A 21,220-nucleotide genomic window follows, 5' to 3' on the forward strand; every position below is an offset into this window, starting at 1 on the left:
AATTCATATTTCTCACGTGGTTTTTCCTGTTGATAATCATAATAATCAGGAAGGATTTTAGAATGTGGCAGTTTTGCACCTTAGTTCTGACCTGAGCAGGTGGGGAGGTTGGTGTGACAGGCACAGTAACTGAAGGCCAAGCTCAAAGGAGTGGAGGGCTTAATTGGTTCCCCAAACAGAGAAATGTCCGGTGTCTTCCTGGCCAGGTCCCTTCTGAGGGTGCTGTCGCTCCAGCCCAAAGGGCTCTGCATCCTCTGGTTTCTGTTCATGTCTCACTGATCCCAAACGGCATTTCCCTCTGACTAACACATACATGCATGTGTGTGTATATACACACACACACACACACACACACACACACACACACACATATAATGTGTAGATGAGTCAGGTGTACCTTAAAAGGGAAACCTTGAATTTCAGCCTTGAAATGAAATAAGGTGCTTCGTCTGCAGTGACAAAAAACAAAAAACAAACAAACAAAAAAAAACACATGAAATGTTGGGAAGCCAAGGGGTCAGGCAGAGCAGCCCGAAGACTCTGCCCTCCACGCTCTTCCTCCCCTTGTCGCCCTAGGGCGACACTCTGCATGCACCCTGGGCTCCCAGCCCAGATAACGGAGGCTGGATAAGCAAGTTGCCGTACCGTAATGAGGCTAAATGAAAGGTTTCTGACTCCAACTTTCAATTATAGTCCAGAGAAGGATTTGGTAATGGAATCGAAGGCAATCAGAGATCAGCTGGCGGAAAACATACACTCAGATTTTCCGGCGTTCCAGTTGCTCTGAGGGAGGGGCTGGGTCAGCGTGTTCACTGAAGGCCCCTGAGGGACAGGTGCTAGGGTGGAGTAGTGAGCACAGACATCACCCTGTCCACAGGGAGCTTGGGTCGAGAAGACAATCAACAGAGGACTGTGCACTTCCACTTAGGGTAAGGCTCTGAGTTAAAATGACAGCCACATTTAGACACTGTCAATAAAGTCTTGGGTACACTTTTGTAAATTAAACGTGTAGAGAAGCTTGCAATATAGGATCACAATCGTTTTGTCAGTTTCGTTAAGGAACACTTTACACGTAGTGAAATTCACTGATCTTTAGTTGTACAATTCAGTGAATGTTGACAAATGTCTAGAGTCATGTAACCACCACCACAATCATGATACAGCCAACACACATCACCTCACGATTCTCCCTTCTGCAGAGCTGTCTCCCACTCTCGAGAATCTCTTTGGATCTGTGATTTAAAACAGGCTTCCATCACCAGGACCGGTTTGGCTCAATGGATAGAGCGTCGGCTTGGGGACTGAAGGGTCCCGGTTTCGATTCCGGTCAAGGGCATGTACCTTGGTTGCAGGCATATCCCCGGTAGGGGGTGTGCAAGAGGCAGCTGATCGATGACTCTCTCATCGATGTTTCTAACTATCTTTCTCCCTTCCTCTCTGTATAAAATCAATAAAATATATTTTTTAAAAAAATAAATAAAACAGGCTTCCATGGACATCCTTCCCTGGACCGGCGAATGCTAGGCCGCAGTTGTCAGGGTTACAGCGTTTGGGAAGGGAAAACCGGCTCTCTGGAGTTTCCACGGAAACCACTCCCTGCAGAGGCAGGTGCTCAGCTCCGGCTCCCTGGCGCAGGGACCAGCCCGCCACAGGCAGGGCCCCAGAGGCCGCGGGCGTGGCCGGCAGGCTGCTGTGCACTCTGCTTCCCTGGCAGGCACTGTATTTTTTTTTTTTAATAAAGCACTTTCACTTGCAAACCAGAACCACTAATTCCTTCCGGCTTGATCAAATCTAGCCACTCTCTAGGAGCTGTCCGCACTTTGGAGAAGGTCCAGGTCGCGGGAAATCTGCCAAGGAGCCCCCCCAGACAGTAAGGTTCTGTCCGCCGGAGTCCTCCGGAGAGGCGGGGGCGGGGGTGGGCGCCGCTGAAACGCGAGGGAAGCAGTTCCCTGAGCTTCCGCGCTCTGCAGAGTGCCAGGGCACCCCACCCATGCCCACGGTCCAGCAGAGGTGGGACTGAGGTCAGCGGCTTTCCTTTAAGACCGGTAAATCCGCTTTCCAGGTTAGGGAGGTTAACTGGAAGCGCACTCGCCTCCTGTCACATAACCACCGCCGGGAAGAGTCTCAGGTTGTGCTGGTCGCGCAGAGGAAGCATCAGAGGCTCCTGGAGAATTCCCGGGTCCAGGCTGGCGTGTGAACCTTGCTGGGTGGGTGCCGGCACAGTCTCTGCAGCTGCGGCATCGCTGGGGCCAGAGGTAGGGTGACTGCAGTTGAACGTGGGGGGAATCGTAGTGCCCCCGGTTGTGTCATCCCTGTGTCTCTGTGGGGAGGAGGGGCGGGCTGTCTGGCACCGTTATTAAACCTGGCAGCGGCGCTGGCGCCCGGAGAGCGTTTGGAGTGAGCTCGCAGGGAAGGAGTGCGCGGACGGCCTGCTCCTCCCTGCCCTCCCCATCGCCCCATCGGAGCTCTCTCTTGCTGCTCACCTGGCGCGGGAGTGCGCGCTCCTCCGGGCACAATTGGAAACGTGAGTAGCCGGCTCCGCGCTGCCGGGGATGCAAAGGCGGCGCCAGGAGAGGCCTGGGCGCAGAGAGGGGGATCTGGCTGCGGGCATCGCCTGGTCTAGAGGTCGTACCCGCTGGTGCGACCCTGAGGGGACACCTCTGCAGGAGGGGATGTGAGCGCCCGGCTCTAGCGCATGGCTTGGGCACGGGTCCCGTGCTCCAGGGACGGATGCACAAAGAACCTTGGGCCTCGGCAGCCCGTGTAGCTCTGCCTGGCCCCAGGCCCTCGGGTCCTTGTTGAGAAAGGGGAGAGGCTGCATTTTGTGGCTGGGTTGGGACAATGAGATGAGGCCTTGTTTGCCCGCCCCCACCCAGGGGGACCTTTGTGCGCGGCATCCAGACCTGCGGGGGACCTGGGCGTGGCTGCGAGAGCGCCACGCGCCTCCGTGCTCCTTTGGGATTTAGAGTCTGGAGCTCACGCCTTCCTTTCCCCTCCTCACATCTAGTACTGTGTCCTAACAGGGCACACATTTTTATGGAGACCTGACATAAAAGGACCTCAATTCTCTCCTTTCTCCCCAAAGCATGAGGGTGGTCCCCCCCCCCCCCCCCACTATGGATTGCTAGAGGGGATCTTGAAGTTTAATTTTGTTTTTATATTTTATTTCTGGACAAGATTTTCAATTTCTCGCATAATGTAAGGGTCTTTCCAGGGTTTATGTATTTGTGAAAAAAGGCTTGGCTTTTTTCTAAGGGTTCCAAGGAGCGTTTAACAGCGTCAGTTGGCTCCAGAATGCCATGTTCAGTATTTCGCGTGCATTTTCATGTCCATCTGGGCCAAGCCCAACTGTGTGATATCCAGAGGCAGTGTGTGCTCTTGCCAGATCTAAAGCCTGACTCCCGCCTTCGCTGAGGCTTCACCTTCACGAAGGGGCCCGACAGAGCCGGGACTCTGAAATGGGGTGTGAAATGGGGTGTGTGGGCCATCTACTATTACCATGGGCAGCTGTTTAAGCTTTCCAGACCCCAGTTTTGTAATCTGTAAAGTGGGTATAGTGAAGCGGTCTCTTACAGAGATGGGCTAAGATTTGGGCTAGTCTTCCAATTCCATCTTCCATTAAACAGCATTTCTGTTATTACCTAACACTTGAGAATTGGCTTGATGAGTGCCAAGTAGGAAAGAGAAAAAACTGCAAAATGGGAAAACTTTAAATAACAATCCTCAGAAAAAGTTATCAAATTAGCTTAGAAATTGCCCCGAAACTGGCTAACCTAGTGATTGTAAACTGATTTATAAGTTAAAGAACTTGCCCAGCTGGCATGGCTCAGTGGTTGAGCATTGACCTATGAACCAGGATATAATAGTTGAATTCCCAGTCAGGGCACATGCTGGGGTTGTGGGCTCGATCCCCAGTGGGGGGACATGCAGGAGATACCAGATCAATGATTCTTTTTCTCACTCTCCCTTCCTCTCTGAAAATTAAAATATTTTTTTAAAAGAACTAAAACTATTATGACTATTATTGATTTTACATACCCGTTATGGCCCTGGAGAAAGGTTGATGTACCTCTAACTAGAAAATATGGCTTGATAGTTGTGCTTTAATTTTGTCCCAAATCTTGGTTTTCCATCCTGGAGTGTGGCTTTTCAGGTTTTTGCAAATGAGTTCCTTGTTAATTAATACTAGATAATGATTGGGGGGGGGGGGGAGAAAGAAAGAAAAAGAAAGAAAGCATTGTGAAAAGAAATTAATGTGATTCTGAGATATTAAGTATATCATGATAGAACCAGAAATAAATACCTCTACTGAATTCTACTCTAATAAACTAATGGGTGGATATTGTTTCTAATTTTGTCCATTGTACTTTAAAAAGAAAGTGGAGAAACTGAAGGAGGGGGTCAGAATGGAGGGCCCAAAATAACTTAATGAAACAGAAAGAAGAGAAGCTAAAAAAAAAAAAAAAAAAGACCCCCTGAGACTGTGATGTGCTGAGAAGAATATAATAGGAGAAAACCAGAATTTTGATAGGATATAATAAAAAACTTCAAAGATGGTGAAAGCTTTGTAAAGACAATAATTTATCGTCTGTCCTTCGTGGTCTCCAGTGTTTCCCAACCTTCTCTCATGATGAGAATCACCTGGTGGAGTTGTTAAAACACAGATTCCTGAATCCCAACTAAGAAGTGCTAAACTAGAATTTTTGGGAACATATAGGTAAAATTGTATACTTAACTAGTGCTCTAAGACAGATTTTATATACAGAGCACTAAGTTAGGTATGCAATTTTACCTATATGTTCCCAAAAATTCTAGTTTAGCACTTCTTAGTTGGGATTCAGGAATCTGTGTTTTAACAACTCCACCAGGTGATTCTCATCATGAGAGAAGGTTGGGAAACACTGGTCTAGCCTTAGCCATTCTTAAACCTAACATTAGAATCACCTGAGAACTATAAAACTCTCCTGAGTCCTGGGTCTCTCCTCAGGCCCAGATTCTGACTCACCTGGTCTGAGCACAGGTGTGGATATTTTGTCCGAGCGCCCTAGGTCAGTGGTCAGCAAACTGAGGCTCTCGAGCCGAGGATTGCCACTCTGTTGACTAATGAGTTTGTGGACCACTGCCTTAGGCGAAACACTAGTAGAGAAACACTGGTCTTACCTGAGAGGCAAAGTCTGAGGCTGCAGAGGCCAGCAGGGAGCAGGCAGTAAGGAGGGCTCGGGGCTGATGGGGAGTTACCTGTGGAGGGCAGTGTGATCCACACCTGGGTGTCAGCCAAATTTGTCAGAACTGCTCGATCAAGGTTAGCAACTAATCACGAGTAAAACATTTAAAAGTATATGTGGCCCTGGCCGGTGTGGCTCAGTTAGTTGCAGCATCATCCCATGTCCCATATACTGAAAAGTCACCAGATTGATTCCTGGTCAGGGCATATACCCAGATTGTAGGTTCCATCCTGGTCGGAGTGTGTACCAGATGCAACTGATCAGTATTTCTTTCTCTGCCTCTCCCCTTCCTCTCTCTAAAAAATCAATGGAATATATATATATATATATATATATATATATATATATATAGTGCTTGCCAAACAAAACACTTCTGTGGAAGGTGGCCCACGGGACTGGACTTGTCCGTCTCTGTAGGGGAGGGGCAGGGTTCTTCCTGGGCCATTGAGTTCCGTGTTTGCTGTTGTTTAATGCTTTCTGTTTAACTCAATGTTCCTTCGCCTCCTTCTTTCTGAAAGCTCATGTCTTTCTGGCTGAGTGTGTACTCATTGATAGCTCTCTCTGGATTATTTGAATGAGAAAAAATCTCTAGTTCCCTAACCTTCCCCTGCAAGTTAGGGAGGGTGGCCACTGGAGATTGGACCCCTGAGGTGGGAGGTGACCATACCTGCCCTCTCCCCGACAGGGAGCACAGCGCTCTCTGCTGGTGTGTAGAGAAGCGTGAATGGGCCTGGGAGGCTCGATCCTTCTCTAAGGAATACCTGGGGGCTCCCTTCTGGTGCCTCTTGAATTGGGGAAGGGGGGACCATGGATTGTCCATGCAGGCAAACAGTACCAATGTTAAAGCATGATTTCAAAAGTTCCCAGTTCCCATCTCTCTTCATTTTCCCTCTAGTCTTCCCTACGCTCCATGAGCAAAGAGGAGGCATTCAACACCACTCTCCACGGTTAAGAACTTCTTGGCTAGAGGTAGAAAAAATCCAGGAGACCTAAAATTGTGATGGCTGGGTTCCCCCTGCCTCTCCTCTGGGTTAGGGCTGCTGTTGTTTTGTTTGGGTGTTGGGGACAGGCCGAGTAACAGGCAGGCAAAGCGCCTGCTTCTCTCTGGCTGCTATTCCCACTGTAATACTAAGACAGGGGTGGTGCCCTCCTCCTTCCCAGAGATGAGGCACGGTGAGCCTTCCAGGCTGCCATGGAGACCCGTGCGTGCCCGGTGGCAGGACTCACTCAGAGAGGAGCACTTATCCCAGCGTGCTGAGCAGCTTTGTGAGGCAGGGTGGCACTGTGCATCGCTGCAGTCAGCATTCCCCAGCACTGCCTGCTTTCACTTCCCATGGGCTCGGGTAAGCGAGCAGGGCCAGTGACTAAAGACATGCCAGGCTCCACTCCCCTGTGGTGAAACCCCTCCCAATGTCATGGCTATGCTGCCTTCAATCCTTTCGCCAGCCCCTCTGTTCTCCAACGCTGAAAAAGCAGCATCTGTGATCCAAACATGTTCCCATCGCTGACACAGGAAGGGGAGTTTTGAAGTTAGAATGTGGAGACAGCCCGGAGAAAAGGGAAGGAAAGAGAGATTTCCGTATTTGGCTGGAAATGTGTTTCATGGAGAGGTAAACGCCACCTCAGCCTGAATATGAAGCTGCCAAGGCCTTAGGCTGAAGCAGAGGTCCTCCATCCTCCCTGGCATAATCTTTTCCTTTTTAAATCCTCACCTGAGGCTGTTTTTTCCATTGATTTTCAGACAGAGTGGAAGGGAGAATAGGGCAGGGGAGAGAGAGAATCCTCAACACGAGAGAGACACATGGATGGGTCACCTCCCACACGCTCCCGGACCAGGGCCAGGGATCAAACCTGCATGAGGTACATGTCCTTAAAGGGGAATCGAACCTGAGACCCTCCAGTCCACGGGCTGACACTCTAACCACTGAGTCAAACCAGGCAGGGCCACCTTGGCATACACTTTTTTTCTTCTAATGAAAACACTGGTAGCTTCTTTTACTGAAATCCTAGATGAACACACTCTATTCCATCAGATGGTGCCACCAGCTGGGGGCCAGCTTCGGAGAACCAGGATGTAAGGTGGATGCTTCAAGGCCTGTCTGAGGGTCTGACTCGCTTCAGACAACTCTGCATCCTGTGGCCCTAGAATGGCTTTATGCATGACTCCTCCTACTCCATCCTCCAGGCAGTCATGGGACCAATGTACATAGAGAGAGTCCTTTGGAACCAGCCTTACCTGACGGTTGTCTTTCTGCCTGCCATCATCCAGGCTGATTGTTAAGAATGTCAATTGCCTTGCCCCAGTGTCCAGAACATCAAGTTCTGCCCATTTCTGGCTTCATAATGGCAGGTTGCCTGTGGAGAATCCTGGTCAATGGACTGTCCACCAGGGTTTACACAAACAACTTGTGTTTCTCCTTAAGGTATTATGCCCAGTTGCCTCACCATTCTAGAATCTTCCTGTTGGCTCTTTCTGGTAAATTTACTCTGAAGAGACCTCTACATAAACGTGTCCAGGGACAGAGAGAGAAGGCAAAACTTCAATCCATTCTTTTGAACTTCTTCATGGTGGTGGGAGAAAAAGTAAAGGGAAATCTAATACTGTTGTCTCAAATGCAGCTGTATGTTCATGACTATTCAATCCATCTCTGTCCTGCATAATCAAAGATTCTTGTTATAGGAGATTAATAAGAATATTAGTAAAGTGCAAAAACAGCAATTCCATTAGAAATTTTATTTTATTTTATTTTAAAGTAAATTGTGAAAATTCAAAACTCAAACATTTTTAATCAAGTTAGTATACGATCACCTAATTTCCACTAGTATATTCTTCTTCTTGAGCATGTCCCAGCAACCCTTTATGTTTTGCTATTTTAAGTGAAAGTCACAACTTTACTCTGCTTTGTTTTGGCAATGAGTACTATGCTTCCATTGTTATATTTCTATGTTACAACTTTCTAGAACAGTTTAGTGCAATTTTTAGAATATGAGTCAGTTGCAATATTCACACTGGTTTTGTCACATCTTTTTTTATGACCCTTTTGAGGGAATGTTTTTTCCCCTCCTCATCTCTTCTTTCCTAATTTCTTTGTCAATCGTAATCCCTGAGCTAAGTAAGCAGTGTTATCTGACACTCCCCCCTCGCCAAGGTTCCGGGAACAAGCATTTCTGAGATAAACTAGCAAAACTCTGAGCTCATTAGCTTCCCCAAAGGTAAACAAAGCAGTTTTATATTCAGATTTTTAGAAGATGGTTGTTTTCCCGGCTTTATTTTTTTAAGAGCAGATGGGGAGATCTGGAGGTTAGCTCTCTGCTTCATGGACAGTAAGACCTTCCGTTTTTTGTTCTCTCATTCACATTTATGTTTGGAAGGAGGGAGAGGGGGACCAGGCACGATCCTCTTGCCAATGCGAATTTACTCTTTACTGGCCAGATGCTTGAGCTGTCTATTTATGGCCCATTCTCTAGTATTCTGAGGAACAAGGATTTTGTTGTACTTTGAACTAAACTAGGCCCTTTGTTCTAAAAGCTCAATACGGAATTTTGAAATGACGACTGTCCTCTTTCCTTAATACAGGAAGACTTTGCAAGCCCCTGTCTGTAACCAACCCTTACTGCTTTTACTAGCACGGAGATGGATCAGAGATACACCAGCACTCCGTGTTAAAAAGCCACCTCTGTGGATTGCCCATGTGTCCTATGTGGCAGGCTCTGTCCTCTTCACTCACTGTGCCGGCAGGATGCCATTCAGTCCTAACAGGAAGCCTGTGACAGGGTATTGTTGTCCTCATTTTTTAAAGGTGAGAAAACCAAAGCTCAGAGAGGTTGACTACATCTCCAGAGGTCGCCTGCTACTAAGAAGATGGCACAGGAGTTGACTCAGACCTGTCTGACTTCAAAGCCATTGCTCTTTCCGGTGTATTCTGCACTTTACATTATGCACAGCAGGATCCCTTGGAATATTCTGTTCCCCAGTTTGTGCTCCATTAGAGTTCCCTAATGAGTGAATGGCTTATGCTCAAAGAAGCCTCACAGACAAGGCCATGTGCTTGTACGTTCTCTTTGTGTCACCTGGTTCTCACAAGCCAAACGCTGGAAGGCTGGAAATTTGTCTCACAAACAAATTTCCTAGATGACCGAATAGTGGGCGGTATTCCACACAAAATGGTAAATAGGGCTGCTCCAGGGACCACAAGCCAATAAAGGCCCTGTGTCCTCTACAGATGACATTATTAGGGAGTGGAAATTTGTAGTATTTTCCTGGAACCTTCCACCCACGGGGGTGGGAGGGTTGTGGGGGGAGGGTTAGAAGGGGGTGGAAGAGGTAGGGGAAGAAAACAGATAAAGCAAGACTGGAAAAACGATGTGCTTAAGTGAACTTGGTCAGGCTTTAACCGTGAATAAGCCCAATGAAGCCTCAACTCCCTAATGAAATGCACATGCACATTCTCTCTCTGTGGGGCCAACTTACTCTCAGGAGAAACTATTTGTTGTCTGCATAATTGCCAAATCCCTAAATCCTTCAGGGTATGGACTGTAGTTTTAACTTTTTATCCTGGTACTTAGTTTATTGCTTGGCATAGAGTCTGCATTAAAAAAATATTTGCGTGAATAAATGTATTAGTCAATGTTCTCCAGAGAAACATGACCAATGAGATGTTTGATTGTTTGTTTATTGTAAAGAATTGGCTCACACGAGGTTGGCAACAATCTCACCAGCCTCTCATATATCCTTCCTGAGATTTCCTTTCATATACTACTGTGTTTCCCCAAAAATAAGACATCCTCCAAAAATAAGACCTACTTACAGGTTTCCTTCTGAGTGAAATATAAGGCATCCCCCCGAAAATAAGGCCCCCCTAGGCTAAACATGAAAGATTTATTCCACTGATTCTGAAAGAAATGGAGTCACAAGAAATTCACCAGGAAATTCAGGATTTGGATTGTTATGATGATGTTCCAGAAGATGATGACATGATTGTCATTGAATAAATGAGTAAATTCTTGATACTGTAGGATTCACAGTTTCTCTGGTTTGTGTTGACAACTACCGTACTACCGTACCATATACAGGTAATAAATTTCCTTTATTTTCATTTAACAATAAATGTGTACCATATTCTTCTTCATGGAAAAATAAGACATCCCCTGAAAATATAATACAGTTTGTCTTTGGATAATCTGATGCCAAAGACTCTTGTCTCCCAGATAACAAATAGAGGTTAATGAAATAAAGCAAACAAGATCCATTCAATCATTAAAGTGTGGTATGGGAGTCCGTGTTTTCTGAGGCTTGCCAGTCACACAATACATTTCTTTTAGGATCTGCCTGATATATTGACCCCTACTGTGTCGTAAATCCCAGTGTCTCTGCTCTTCATTGTCGATTGATTTCTTGAACAAAACAAGTCCCTCCACTATTACACAATTTATATCAAATGAGTATCTTTTTTTTTTTTTTTAAATAAATTTTTATTGTTCATATTATTACAAGTGTTCCTTTCCCCCCCCCCTTCCCACCCCACCCTCTGCCCTTTCCCCACTCCCCATTGTCCTCATCCATAGGTGCACAGTTTATGTTCAGTCTCTTCCCACATTCCCCTCTCCCCTTTTCCCCAAGAATCATCAGTTCACTCCCCTTCCATACCTCTGATTCTATTATATTCAACAGTTACTATTGTTCATCAGATTTTTTTTTTAATTTCCTTGGTTTTTAGATTCACTTGTTGATAGTTACGTATTTGTTGTTCATAATTTTTATCTTTATTTACTTTCTCTTCTGAAAGAACCCCCTTCAGCAGTTCATATAATTCTGGTTTGGTGGTGATGAACTCCTTTAGCTTTTTTTTATTAGTGAAGCTCTTTATCTGACCTTCGATTCTGAGTGATAGCTTTGCTGGGTAGAGTATTTTTGGCTGTAGGTTCTTGCTATTCATCACCCTGAATATTTCTTGCCATTCCCGTCTGGCCTGCATGGTTTCTGTTGAGAAATCAGCTGACAATCGTATAGGTGCTCCTTTATAGGTAACCACCTGCTTAGCTCTTGCTGCTTTTAATATTCTCTCTTTGTCCTTTGCTCTTGGAATCTTAATTATGATTTGTCTTGGTGTGGTCCTCTTTGGATTCCTCTTATTTGGAGTTCTGTGTGCTTCCTGGACTTGTAAGTCCAATTCTTTCACCAGGTGGGGGAAGTTTTCTGTCACTATTTCTTTCAGTATGTTTTCGATATCTTGCTCTCTCTCATCTTCTGGGACCCCCATGATTCTGATGTTGGATCGTTTGAAGTTGTCCCAGAGGTTTCTTACATTATCTTCAATTTTCTGGATTCTCTTGCCTTCTAGCTTCTGCAGAGGAGTGTCTTCTGGCTCTTTATGTTCCAAATCTTTGACTTGATTCTTGCGATCTTCTATTCTGTTTTTAGGAGTCTGTAGAATATTTTTTATTTCAGACAATGTATTCTTTATTTCTTGTTGATCCCTTAGCATTTCTTGTTGAACCCTTTTCATATCCTCATAGGTCTCATTTATTTTATCGGCCTTTTCTAGGAGTCTCTTGAAAAACCCTATAAGTGTGGTTTTGAACTCTATATCCAGTCTCTTTTTGCCCTCCATTTCTTTCGTTTGTGATCTATTTGGTTTAGGCATTTTCGCAGGCAGCTTTCCTGATGGGGCGGGGTTTCAGGGTGGAGCCTACAGCCTTGGCTTCCGTCAGCCCCGCCCTATGCGACTCCTGAGACTCCGGGTCCTTCAGTACTTGTTGCAAGCGCCTCTGAGAGAAAGGTGCCCTCGATTTTCGCCTGCTACCAAACAGTGTAAGCTCTCCCGCAATGGGCCCGAAACTGGGGTTCAGTTCAGTTGGAAGTGGAGTTGGAGGTGGCGTTCAGAGCAGTCTGGAGCCTGTCTCCTTCCCGCCAGGGCAGTCCTACGGCACAGCCGGCCGGCCCTTCTCTGCGCGCTGTCTGCGCGCCTCTGGGACCTCCTTTCGCTGCTTCCCCGAGTACTGCCTTACAGCCCAGCTCCCTCTGGATGAGCCTGGGTCCCCAGGGTCTGGCCTAGAATGGGGGTTCAGAGCAGTTGGGGGCCCAGCACAGTCGGAGTGTTTATCTCCTTCCCGCTTGGGAACGCCAGCCAGGCACTCGGCCTCCCTCCTCTCCGGCTCCGTCCTCTCCGCGCGCGCCGCGTGTCTCCGTACCTTGGGCTTTTACAGCTCCTCCGCGCCTCCTTCTGGTTTTCTCCTTGCTTCTCGTTGTAGAATTTCCAGTCAGTTGACTTTCCTGTAGTTCTGGGTAATGTCCATTTTATATTTTAGTTGTATTTTATTGAAATTGTTGCATGCGGCTGCGGCTAGGTGTCTACCCGAGCAGCCATCTTGGATTCTCCGGTACTTATTTTCTCAAATGAGTATCTTTTAAGAAATTTTAAATAAGTGCTAGATTAGAGCTGAAAAACCATTAACCCTTTGAGAATGTATTTCAAAGACTTCTAAACAACGCAATTAGATCAACCGCTATTTATTACTATACTTTCTCATTTAAGAAAGATTTTACATTTTTAAGCCTATACAATTGGTTTCATTTAAAAAAAATAGAAAGTTAACATTTTGAGGTGTTTCCAAGACAGTGTATCTAGAGTTTTAACCTCAATCAATCATGGTTATCCAAAATGTGTACTATTAAGATCATTTTCTTCTAACCCCATGCTTTCCACTGCTTGCTTTCAGACACATTAGAGCTATATGCATTTTTTTTTCTAGTTTCAAAAGCAATGAACTCTGTTTATGGAAACTCAATTATCATTTATTACCTACCATGCAAAAATCATTGCTTAACAACTTAGCATTATGCCAGATGGTTTCTTAACAAACATAATATTCACTGTTTATTAAAACAACATAATGCATGGTAATTTGTAATTTGTTTTACCTTCCTACCAATAACATATCGTGGATAACTCTCCTTATGGAAACATTTGGTTCTATAAGCCCATTTTGGGGCGTGTAGTTGCAAAGTATGCTGTTTATGGATGTAGCTTGCTTTATTTAACCAATCCCCTACTGTAGGTAAAGTAATATTATAAAAAAATGCAAAAATAAAAAAAGCCATCCTTGTACATATACCTTTGCCAACTTTTCCTATTTAAAATGTTTTTTTACATATGTGTAGCTGGTTATATTTCCCTCTGTTTTTTATAGGCGAGATCAGGCGCGTTCAGGGTGGTATGGCTGTAGACCCCCCTGTTTTTTTAAAATCACAATAGATAAATCAGGAATTTAAGTAAACGAGAAGGAAATTGGCAAATGAGCCTTGGAAAGTACGCTTTTACTGGTATACTTTGTATTACTCAAACACTTGCATATCTTACCTTTATCTCTGCTTCTGAGCTAGAAAAGCTGCAGGAGAGAAATTCTGGGTGGAGGGTTTTAGAACCACTTTCTACAACCCTGGCAAACCTGGGCCCATTTGAGGTCAGAACCTCAGGCCTGTTTCCTTTTCCCTAAATTGTGTTGTTTGTGAAGGTTTGACCACAGTGTGTCTCCACCCCTCCTCTCCTGCACTTTTCTCCAAGCAGCTGCTTCTCCTCACTGTGAAAGGTGGTGAGTTCTCTGTGCCCCACAGTCTTTATTTACTTATTCCAGAGGCAAAGGGAATTCAAGAGCTGATAAATATCCACGCTAATTCTAAGTATGGCAGTGAACGGAAAACAAATAAAGACTTCAAGGATAAAGTCAAACATAAAAACGGAATAGGACTTCTACATAAACATTGTTTTTCTCTCATTTTGTTGCATAGCTTTTGATCCTTTTGTAACAAAATTTTCATTCAGGACTTCTCTCCACATTGCGATGTGCCATTGCCTCATCCTTAGGTCATGGTACATATTTTCAATGGCCTGTTTGTTTAGAGATTCCTCCCCCCTTTTCTTATTGTCAAATTCTGTGAACAATGGATTACTTCAATGGGGAACACCATACCATCTTTGGAGAAAGATCATGTGTATGACTGTATTCTTTTGTGCCTTCATAGTTTTGGTTGTGTGTTATAAAAGAAAGCACTTTAAGAATACAAAATAGCCCAGGTTAAACAGAAACAAAAAGCCAAATGTTCTCTTTTCCTCACTGGGCATTTACTGGTCACCTTAGCGTGGAGTCACCAACTGCAGGGCTTAGGGAACTTGACTGAGATCAGATAACTCAGTACCTAATGGAGCCAAGATTTGCACCCGTGCCTGGCTGGTGTGGCTCAGTGGTTGAAAGTTGACCTATGAACCAGGAGGTCATGGTTTGATTCCTCATCAGGGCAAATGCCAGGTTGTGGGCTTGATCCCTAGTAGGGGGCATGCAGGACGCAGCCAATCCATGATTCTCTCTCTTCATTGATGTTTCTATCTCCTTCCCTCTTTCCCATCTTCTCTGAAATCAATAAAAATAAACTTTAAAAAAAAAAAAAAAGATTTGAACCCAAACTTTCTGGCTGCAGAGTCCAAATTCCTGATATTACCATGTAGCTGGTTCTACCACACACATCCAGCTCTGTGGCTAGGTAAAAAGATAAAAATGTTAATAGCCTCTGCCAAAGAGGAGACATTCAATCTGAGGTCACCAGACAGACTCCTGGGAGGTAGAAGCACACCGGATTGAAAGCTGGAGGCTAAGGGGAAGTCTGCATTCGTTATACGGTACACTGAATGCAGGCAATCTAGATCCTGTTTCCTTTCATGCTCCCAGAATGGTAGAAGTCAATTTTATCACCCAAAGCAGAAGTGTTCTTAGGAGACTTCTTAGTCTTAGAAGAAACTAAATGTTCCCACTAAAGAAAAAGCTTCTCAACACTGATTTCTGAGGTCTCCCTGGGAAACACCTGGCTCACCGCCAGCTCATTCTTCAAGGACACCCACCAACTGCCAAACCCCACTAATCACATAAAGACGGCAATCAAGGTTTACAGCCTCACTCTTAAGTCCTGGTATGTGTGGACTGAAAGAAGAGAAACTCTGAAACAAACCAACAAGAAACTAAGAGGCCACAGAAACAATACAGGCAATAGAAGAAAGGTTTTTAAAAATCCACTAAATCCACTATCTTCAGAGCAAAAAAAAAAAAAAAAAAAAAAAAGTATTGAATCCATGAAATGACAGGATATTAAAAATAAATAAATAAAAGAATGGGATGACACCTTAGAAATTCAAAATTTTAAAACAAAAGATCTCAATAGCAAAAAAGATAATAACATATTAGAAGATCAATTGAAGTGATGTAATGTTTAACTAACTGGTGTGCCAGAAGAAAAAAATAAAAGGGAAGAAATTGACAAAATGAAAATAGATGCATCTTCTCAGAAACCAAAGGCATGAGTTTCCATGTTAAAAAGGCCAAATGAGCACTGGCCAGTTTGGCTCAGTGGATAGAGTGTCAGCCTTCGGACTGAAGGGTCCTAGGTTTGATTCTACCCAAGGGCACATGCTTGGGTTGCAGGCTCCATTCCTGGTGGGGAGTGTACAGCAGGCAGCCAATCAATAATTCTCTCTCATTATTGGTGTTTCTATCTCTCTCTCCTTCTTCTTCTCCTCTCTGAAATTAAGAAAGAAATATATTTAAAAAATAATAATAATATATATTTTTTAAAAGGCCAAATGATCTAAATAGTTCATGAAAATAATAACACTCAGCTCATAGCAAACCAGGATACATAGGAAGACAAAAACAGTTGACATGAAGAAAGGGGATGACAAAGTAGAGAGTAGCAATAGTAGAGACTAGAGGACAGTACAGCAGCCTTCAAAATGCTGAGAAAAACTGATTTCACCTGGGGATTCTATATACTCAGCCAAACTATGTGCAGGTAGAATAAAGACATTTTATATATCCAAAGGCTCAAAAATTACCTTATATGTACCATCCCTATTACCACCATTTAGGAGAAACAAGAGTATAGACAATCCACAATTTACAATGATTTGACTTAAGGATTTTTTGACTTTCTGATGGTGCACAAGCGATATGCATTCAGTGGAAAACATGCTCTGAATTTTGACCTTTTTCCAGCTAATGATATGCGGTATGATATTCTCCCTCGATGCTGGGCAGGGGCAGCGAGCCCCAGCTCCCAGGCAGCCTCTTAATCACCAGAGTAAACAACTGATACTCTACCCTGTACCATGTTTTCAGCATTTTAGGATGTTGGGTTCTGAGCTCAGTTAAGGTTGGCTAGGCTAAGCTGTGATGTTTGGCAGGTAAGGTGTAGGAAATTCATTTTTTACTTACTGTAGTTTCACATTATGATGGGTTGGTAAGGACATAAGTAAGTCAAGGAGCATCTGTACAATTTTAAAATCCATCAATAGGATTGCCTGGTATTTATTCCTTGAGCACTAGAGATGGCATGTTTAACTCTACCCCAGCTTGGTGGAGGAGCAGAGTGGGTGAGAGGCGGGTAGTGATGGGGGATTTGGTTGCAAAACATTGACTGCATAGCTGCTTTTTTGTTGACCCTGCAATCCTGCCGCAACAATCACCAAACACAGGTTAGTTAGCACCACATGTCTGCTTTCTGAGTGTTGAGCACAATCGCCTGCAGGCTACATTGTAGGCAAGCTCTGGAGCTTTTATTGCTCTTGGGACGTTAGATGGGGATGAGGGTGAGCCTGGAAAACCCATCCAGAGGCCCTACATGTGGTGTACAGATTGAGCCCTCCGCAAGGAGCACAGCCAGGAGCGGAACCAGCATCCCTCTGCTCACCAAGCCCTTCACCCCTGTTCAGAGCCATGCAGCCCAAGGACAGCCTCTTTCTCATATTACAAGGGAAGACTGCTGGGCTGCTCCTAACCAGAAAACAATGTCAGCTGTTATCATTGGCTTGTCAATAGCCTAGGGAGGTACTAGGCTGGACCTATTATTATCTTACTTAACGCTCACAATCAGCCCGCAGAGGGAGTACTGCCTTGAACTGGTTTTTATACTTGGGAAACTGGAGGCTTAGAAGAGGTCTGTGGCTCCCCAAGATCGCCTGGTTAGTAACGGGTGTAGCCAGCTTTTGAACCCAGGGTGTTCAGGATCTGGGAAGGGCCAGAGTTTCCCATGCCCACGTGGTCAAATGGAAACCACTGAACATATTTATGCGAGACTTATTTGTTATTTGATCACGTCTTATGTAGTCCTGGACCCCTCACATTCCTGCCACAATGCTGTCAACATAGTGGAGTTTCAATAAATATGGGTTGAATTAAATAATGGGGAAAAAATGGTCCAGGGACTGGAGATTGTGGTTTTAGTAACTTTTAAAATATTTTTCTTTTGAAAGATTTCAAGGTTACACAAAAGTAGAAAAAATAGCTCAATGGCCTTCCCAGTATCATCAGTTATCAACAGTTCTGCCAACCTTGCCCCTTCCTTCCTGTTTTGCTGTGTTTTTTTTTTTCTATTATATTTGCTATGCCATTACCCTCTAAATACTTTAGTTGGATAACATATAAGGACTTAAAAAAAACCCCATAAATATTAACAATTATTTTTTTTATTTAACAATATCTTTTTATAGTTAATTTGTGGAATCAGAATGGAAATTATGTGCACATTGCACTTGGTATGTCTCATATATTTTTTCTCCTGTAATCTCACCCCCCCTTTTTTTTTTATATATATATTTTATTGATTTTGTACAGAGAGGAAGGGAGAGAGATAGAGAGTTAGAAACATCGATGAGAGAGAGTCATCGATCAGCTGCCTCTTGCACACCCCCTACTGGGGATATGCCCGCAACCAAGGTACGTGCCCTTGACCCGAATCGAACCTGGGACCTTTCAGTCCCCAACCTGACGCTCTATCCATTGAGCCAAACCGGTTTCCCCCCCCCCCCCTTTTTTTAAATAACATCCATCTTTTGTTTTGTTTTGTTTTTTGTGGATTTTTGTTTGTTTGTTTTGTTTTGTTTTTTTAGGAACTGGGACATTTGTCCACTGTAATGGTTTATAACTGACTGGACGCACCGCCTGGAGGGAGTGTGATGCCCAGTTTTCAGAGCTCCACTCCCTCTGTCCTCCGGAAGGCTGTCTGTATGGATGGGATTCTGGGTTGCATCATAATCGTCCCTTCAGTGCACAAATGCGCATGGAACGCCCGCTGTGTGCCCGCCCTGCGTCCAATGCAGGAGACACAGGCTTGAGTCTTGCTGTAGAACAAACACAGATAAGATGGAAATAAACTCTCAAGGACAAATAAATCATGTCTCCTAAGTCACCTTGATCACATGCACTCAAGATATTTATTGACTGTATCTTAACAAAACTTCAACACCCCCTCAACACCTGGTTACATTCAGATTCAGAAGGCTTAAGTGACCCACGTTCTCACCTCTTTGTCAAGTGCCTGTGCCGTTTTTTTCCAGGGTATTGATTCCATCAGGCAGTTATTAGAAATGATGGGCCCCGTAGAGAGTTCTCCACTCCCCACGGCTGTGTAGGTGAGACTGATGGCCTCAGTAAGGCAGGAAAGGGGGTTGGAGTTTTGGTGGATCTTGGAAAGTGCTGGGAAGCTGCTGCATTCAGGGGCCTTGAATTGAGCTTGGCTGCAGAATTTGTGAGATTTGAAGAGTGAAAGGTATGGGTGGCAATAAGCTAGATATGCAAACAATATTTCTTAAATTTTTTTTTTATTGATTGATTTTGAGAGAGTGAGAGGGAGAAATATTGACTTGTTGTTACCCTTATTTATGCCTTCATTGGTTGCTGCTTATATATGCTCTAATCACCTACAACCTTGGTGTGTGGGGATGATGCTCTAACCAACTGAACTATCTGACCAGGGCCCAATAGAAATACTGCCTTTAAAATGGTTATCTGAAACATGACCTCAGAGTGTGTTTTAAGGGTGGTGAGGCAAATCAATACCCTTTCTGTGGCAGTATAACAGTAAGGCCCTGCACCAGTGGCTGTGGCGGAAACCCCAGGACATCCGCAGCCCTGCAGCCCTCCCACTAGGGACCTGAATGCAGATGGCCAGCTGCTCTGGGTTTAGGATGCCTGGTTAAGAGCCTTTTATTGTTAGACTTTTATTGCCAGATCTATAATGGTTAACAGGCAGGCATCAAAACTAACCAAATTCTCAGAATCCTAAATTGAGTTTTATTTAAGCAGGTGAGGAGATGAAGACAGGTCTTTTCCCTTTTCATTTGAAACCTGCAGAGAATAAAACAGATTTGCTTCCGCTTCAGAGAGTCAACTGATAACACTGTAATCATGTCTCTACGGAGTGAACTAAGCAAGAGGAATACATTGTCTTCAGCAAATTAACAGCCCCATTAACTCCATGCTTTCTAGGTATATTTTTAATAATTTTTGCTCGATAGAAATGTCAGGTTTTCTTTTGCAAAGCTCATGGCACAGTTCACATGCCGTCTCATTAATTTTTATCACACCCCTGGGATGTGGGTATTGTTATTCTCCTCAGGAAAACGAAGGCTCTTGGCCATGGCAGCCTTGGGTCATGCAGCGAATTGGAACCTGGCCAGAGGCAGAGGCAAGAGCTTCCGGGTCCCAAGTCTTAGCTGTCAGAGCACATGGCCTTTGAAAGGCAAGTTTTTGGTTTTGTAATCTTATTCAGAAACATAAAAAACAAAAAAAGACCCTTGGGGTAAATACCAACCACTCCTGCTAGCTCCTTTATGCATTCCACAGAACAATTCCTTCCTTCCTTCCTTCCTTCCTTCCTTCCTTCCTTCCTTCCTTCCTTCCTTCCTTCCTTCAGTAAATGTGTGTGTGTGTGTGTGTGTATACGTGTGTGTGTGTGTGTGTGTGTGTGTGTGTGTGTATCTACTTGTGCCAGACATTGTCCTGAGTGCTGGGGATGCCCTGCTCTCAAGGAAGTGTGCCTACACACTTGTCTCAAGTGTCCCATGGAACCCTCTGGGGTGTAAAAAGTGACAGGGCTGAGGAGAAGGCCCTCAGGAGACAGGCGTTTATAATTGTAGTAACAATAACAAGAGCCAACTCCTGCATAATGAGCCTTGCACTGCTTTCAGTTCTAGCTTACACATTCTTACAGCAACTCTTTGAGGTGAATAACATTACTAAACCCATTTTATAGGCGAGGAGTCAGTTGTTTAGTGACTTGCCTAGGCTTCACAGATGGGGTGGCATCCCGTCCAGGCAGTTGGCATTAACCTCTAAGCCGTACTGCCTCTCCAGAAAGACTATAAAAAGCAGGTGAGGGAAAGGAGATGGCTCTGGAGGCCCTATGGGAATCTTATCACAAGTGTCAGGCTAGGGGCGTGAACAAAAGGCAGGGACCAGATTCTGAGCAGAATGAGGACTGGCTTCCACCCTTGCTCCAGCAGACTGACCCCAAACAAAGACCTTTCAAACTGTGGGAGGCCTGTGGCCCCATCCCCTGTCAGCTCCCCAAACTGAAGGCAGCGCTGGCTTTCAGCCTTCCCTCCTTTGCTGATAAGATGTATGGCGTGGAGGGCCAGGGTGCAGAAGAAGGGAGTGGCAGTGATGAGTCCCTGGCAACCTTCCCCTGTGGTTAGGATTCAGCCCCAGCATCCGTTCCTGTACACAAACATTGGAGATAACACTCACTAGCCTCAAGGGATTAAGTGAGAGAGTCAGGGTAAAGCAGGCAGGACGGCTCAATATGCAGCAATAAAACCTCACATTAGCCCTGGATGGTTTGGCTCTGTGGATAGACTGTCAGCCTGCAGACTGAAGGGTTCTGGGTTTGATTCCAGTCAAGGGCACATGTCCGGATTGCAGGCTCAATCACCAGTTGGGGATGTACAGGAGGCAGCCAATGAATAATTCTCTCTGATCATTGATGTTTCTGTCTCTCTCTTCCTTCCTCTCTGAAATCAATAAAAATAGATTTAAAAGCAAGCAAGCAAGTAAATAAATAAATAAAACCTTACATTAATGTTGAGCAAAATTATTAAAAATATACAGAGAAAACATGGAGTTAATGGGGCTGTTAATTTTCTGAAGACAGCGTATTCCTCTTGCTTAGTTCA

At 44.6% G+C, this 21,220-nt stretch overlaps 1 protein-coding gene across 1 annotated transcript in view; it reads left to right on the top strand.

Moving 5' to 3' along the window:
* The first annotated feature begins 2,236 nt into the window (after positions 1-2,236).
* Positions 2,237-21,220, top strand: part of TRIM2 (tripartite motif containing 2) — a 121,103-nt gene continuing 102,119 nt past the window's right edge. Inside the window, exon 1 of the mRNA XM_084883961.1 lies at positions 2,237-2,255. The gene's annotated coding sequence lies outside the window, so the exon portion shown is untranslated. The remainder of the gene's footprint in view (positions 2,256-21,220) is intronic.

The sequence above is a fragment of the Pipistrellus hanaki genome, assembly GCF_964339955.1.
Source record: "Pipistrellus hanaki genome assembly, chromosome: 5".
Taxonomy (NCBI): Eukaryota; Metazoa; Chordata; class Mammalia; order Chiroptera; family Vespertilionidae; genus Pipistrellus; species Pipistrellus hanaki.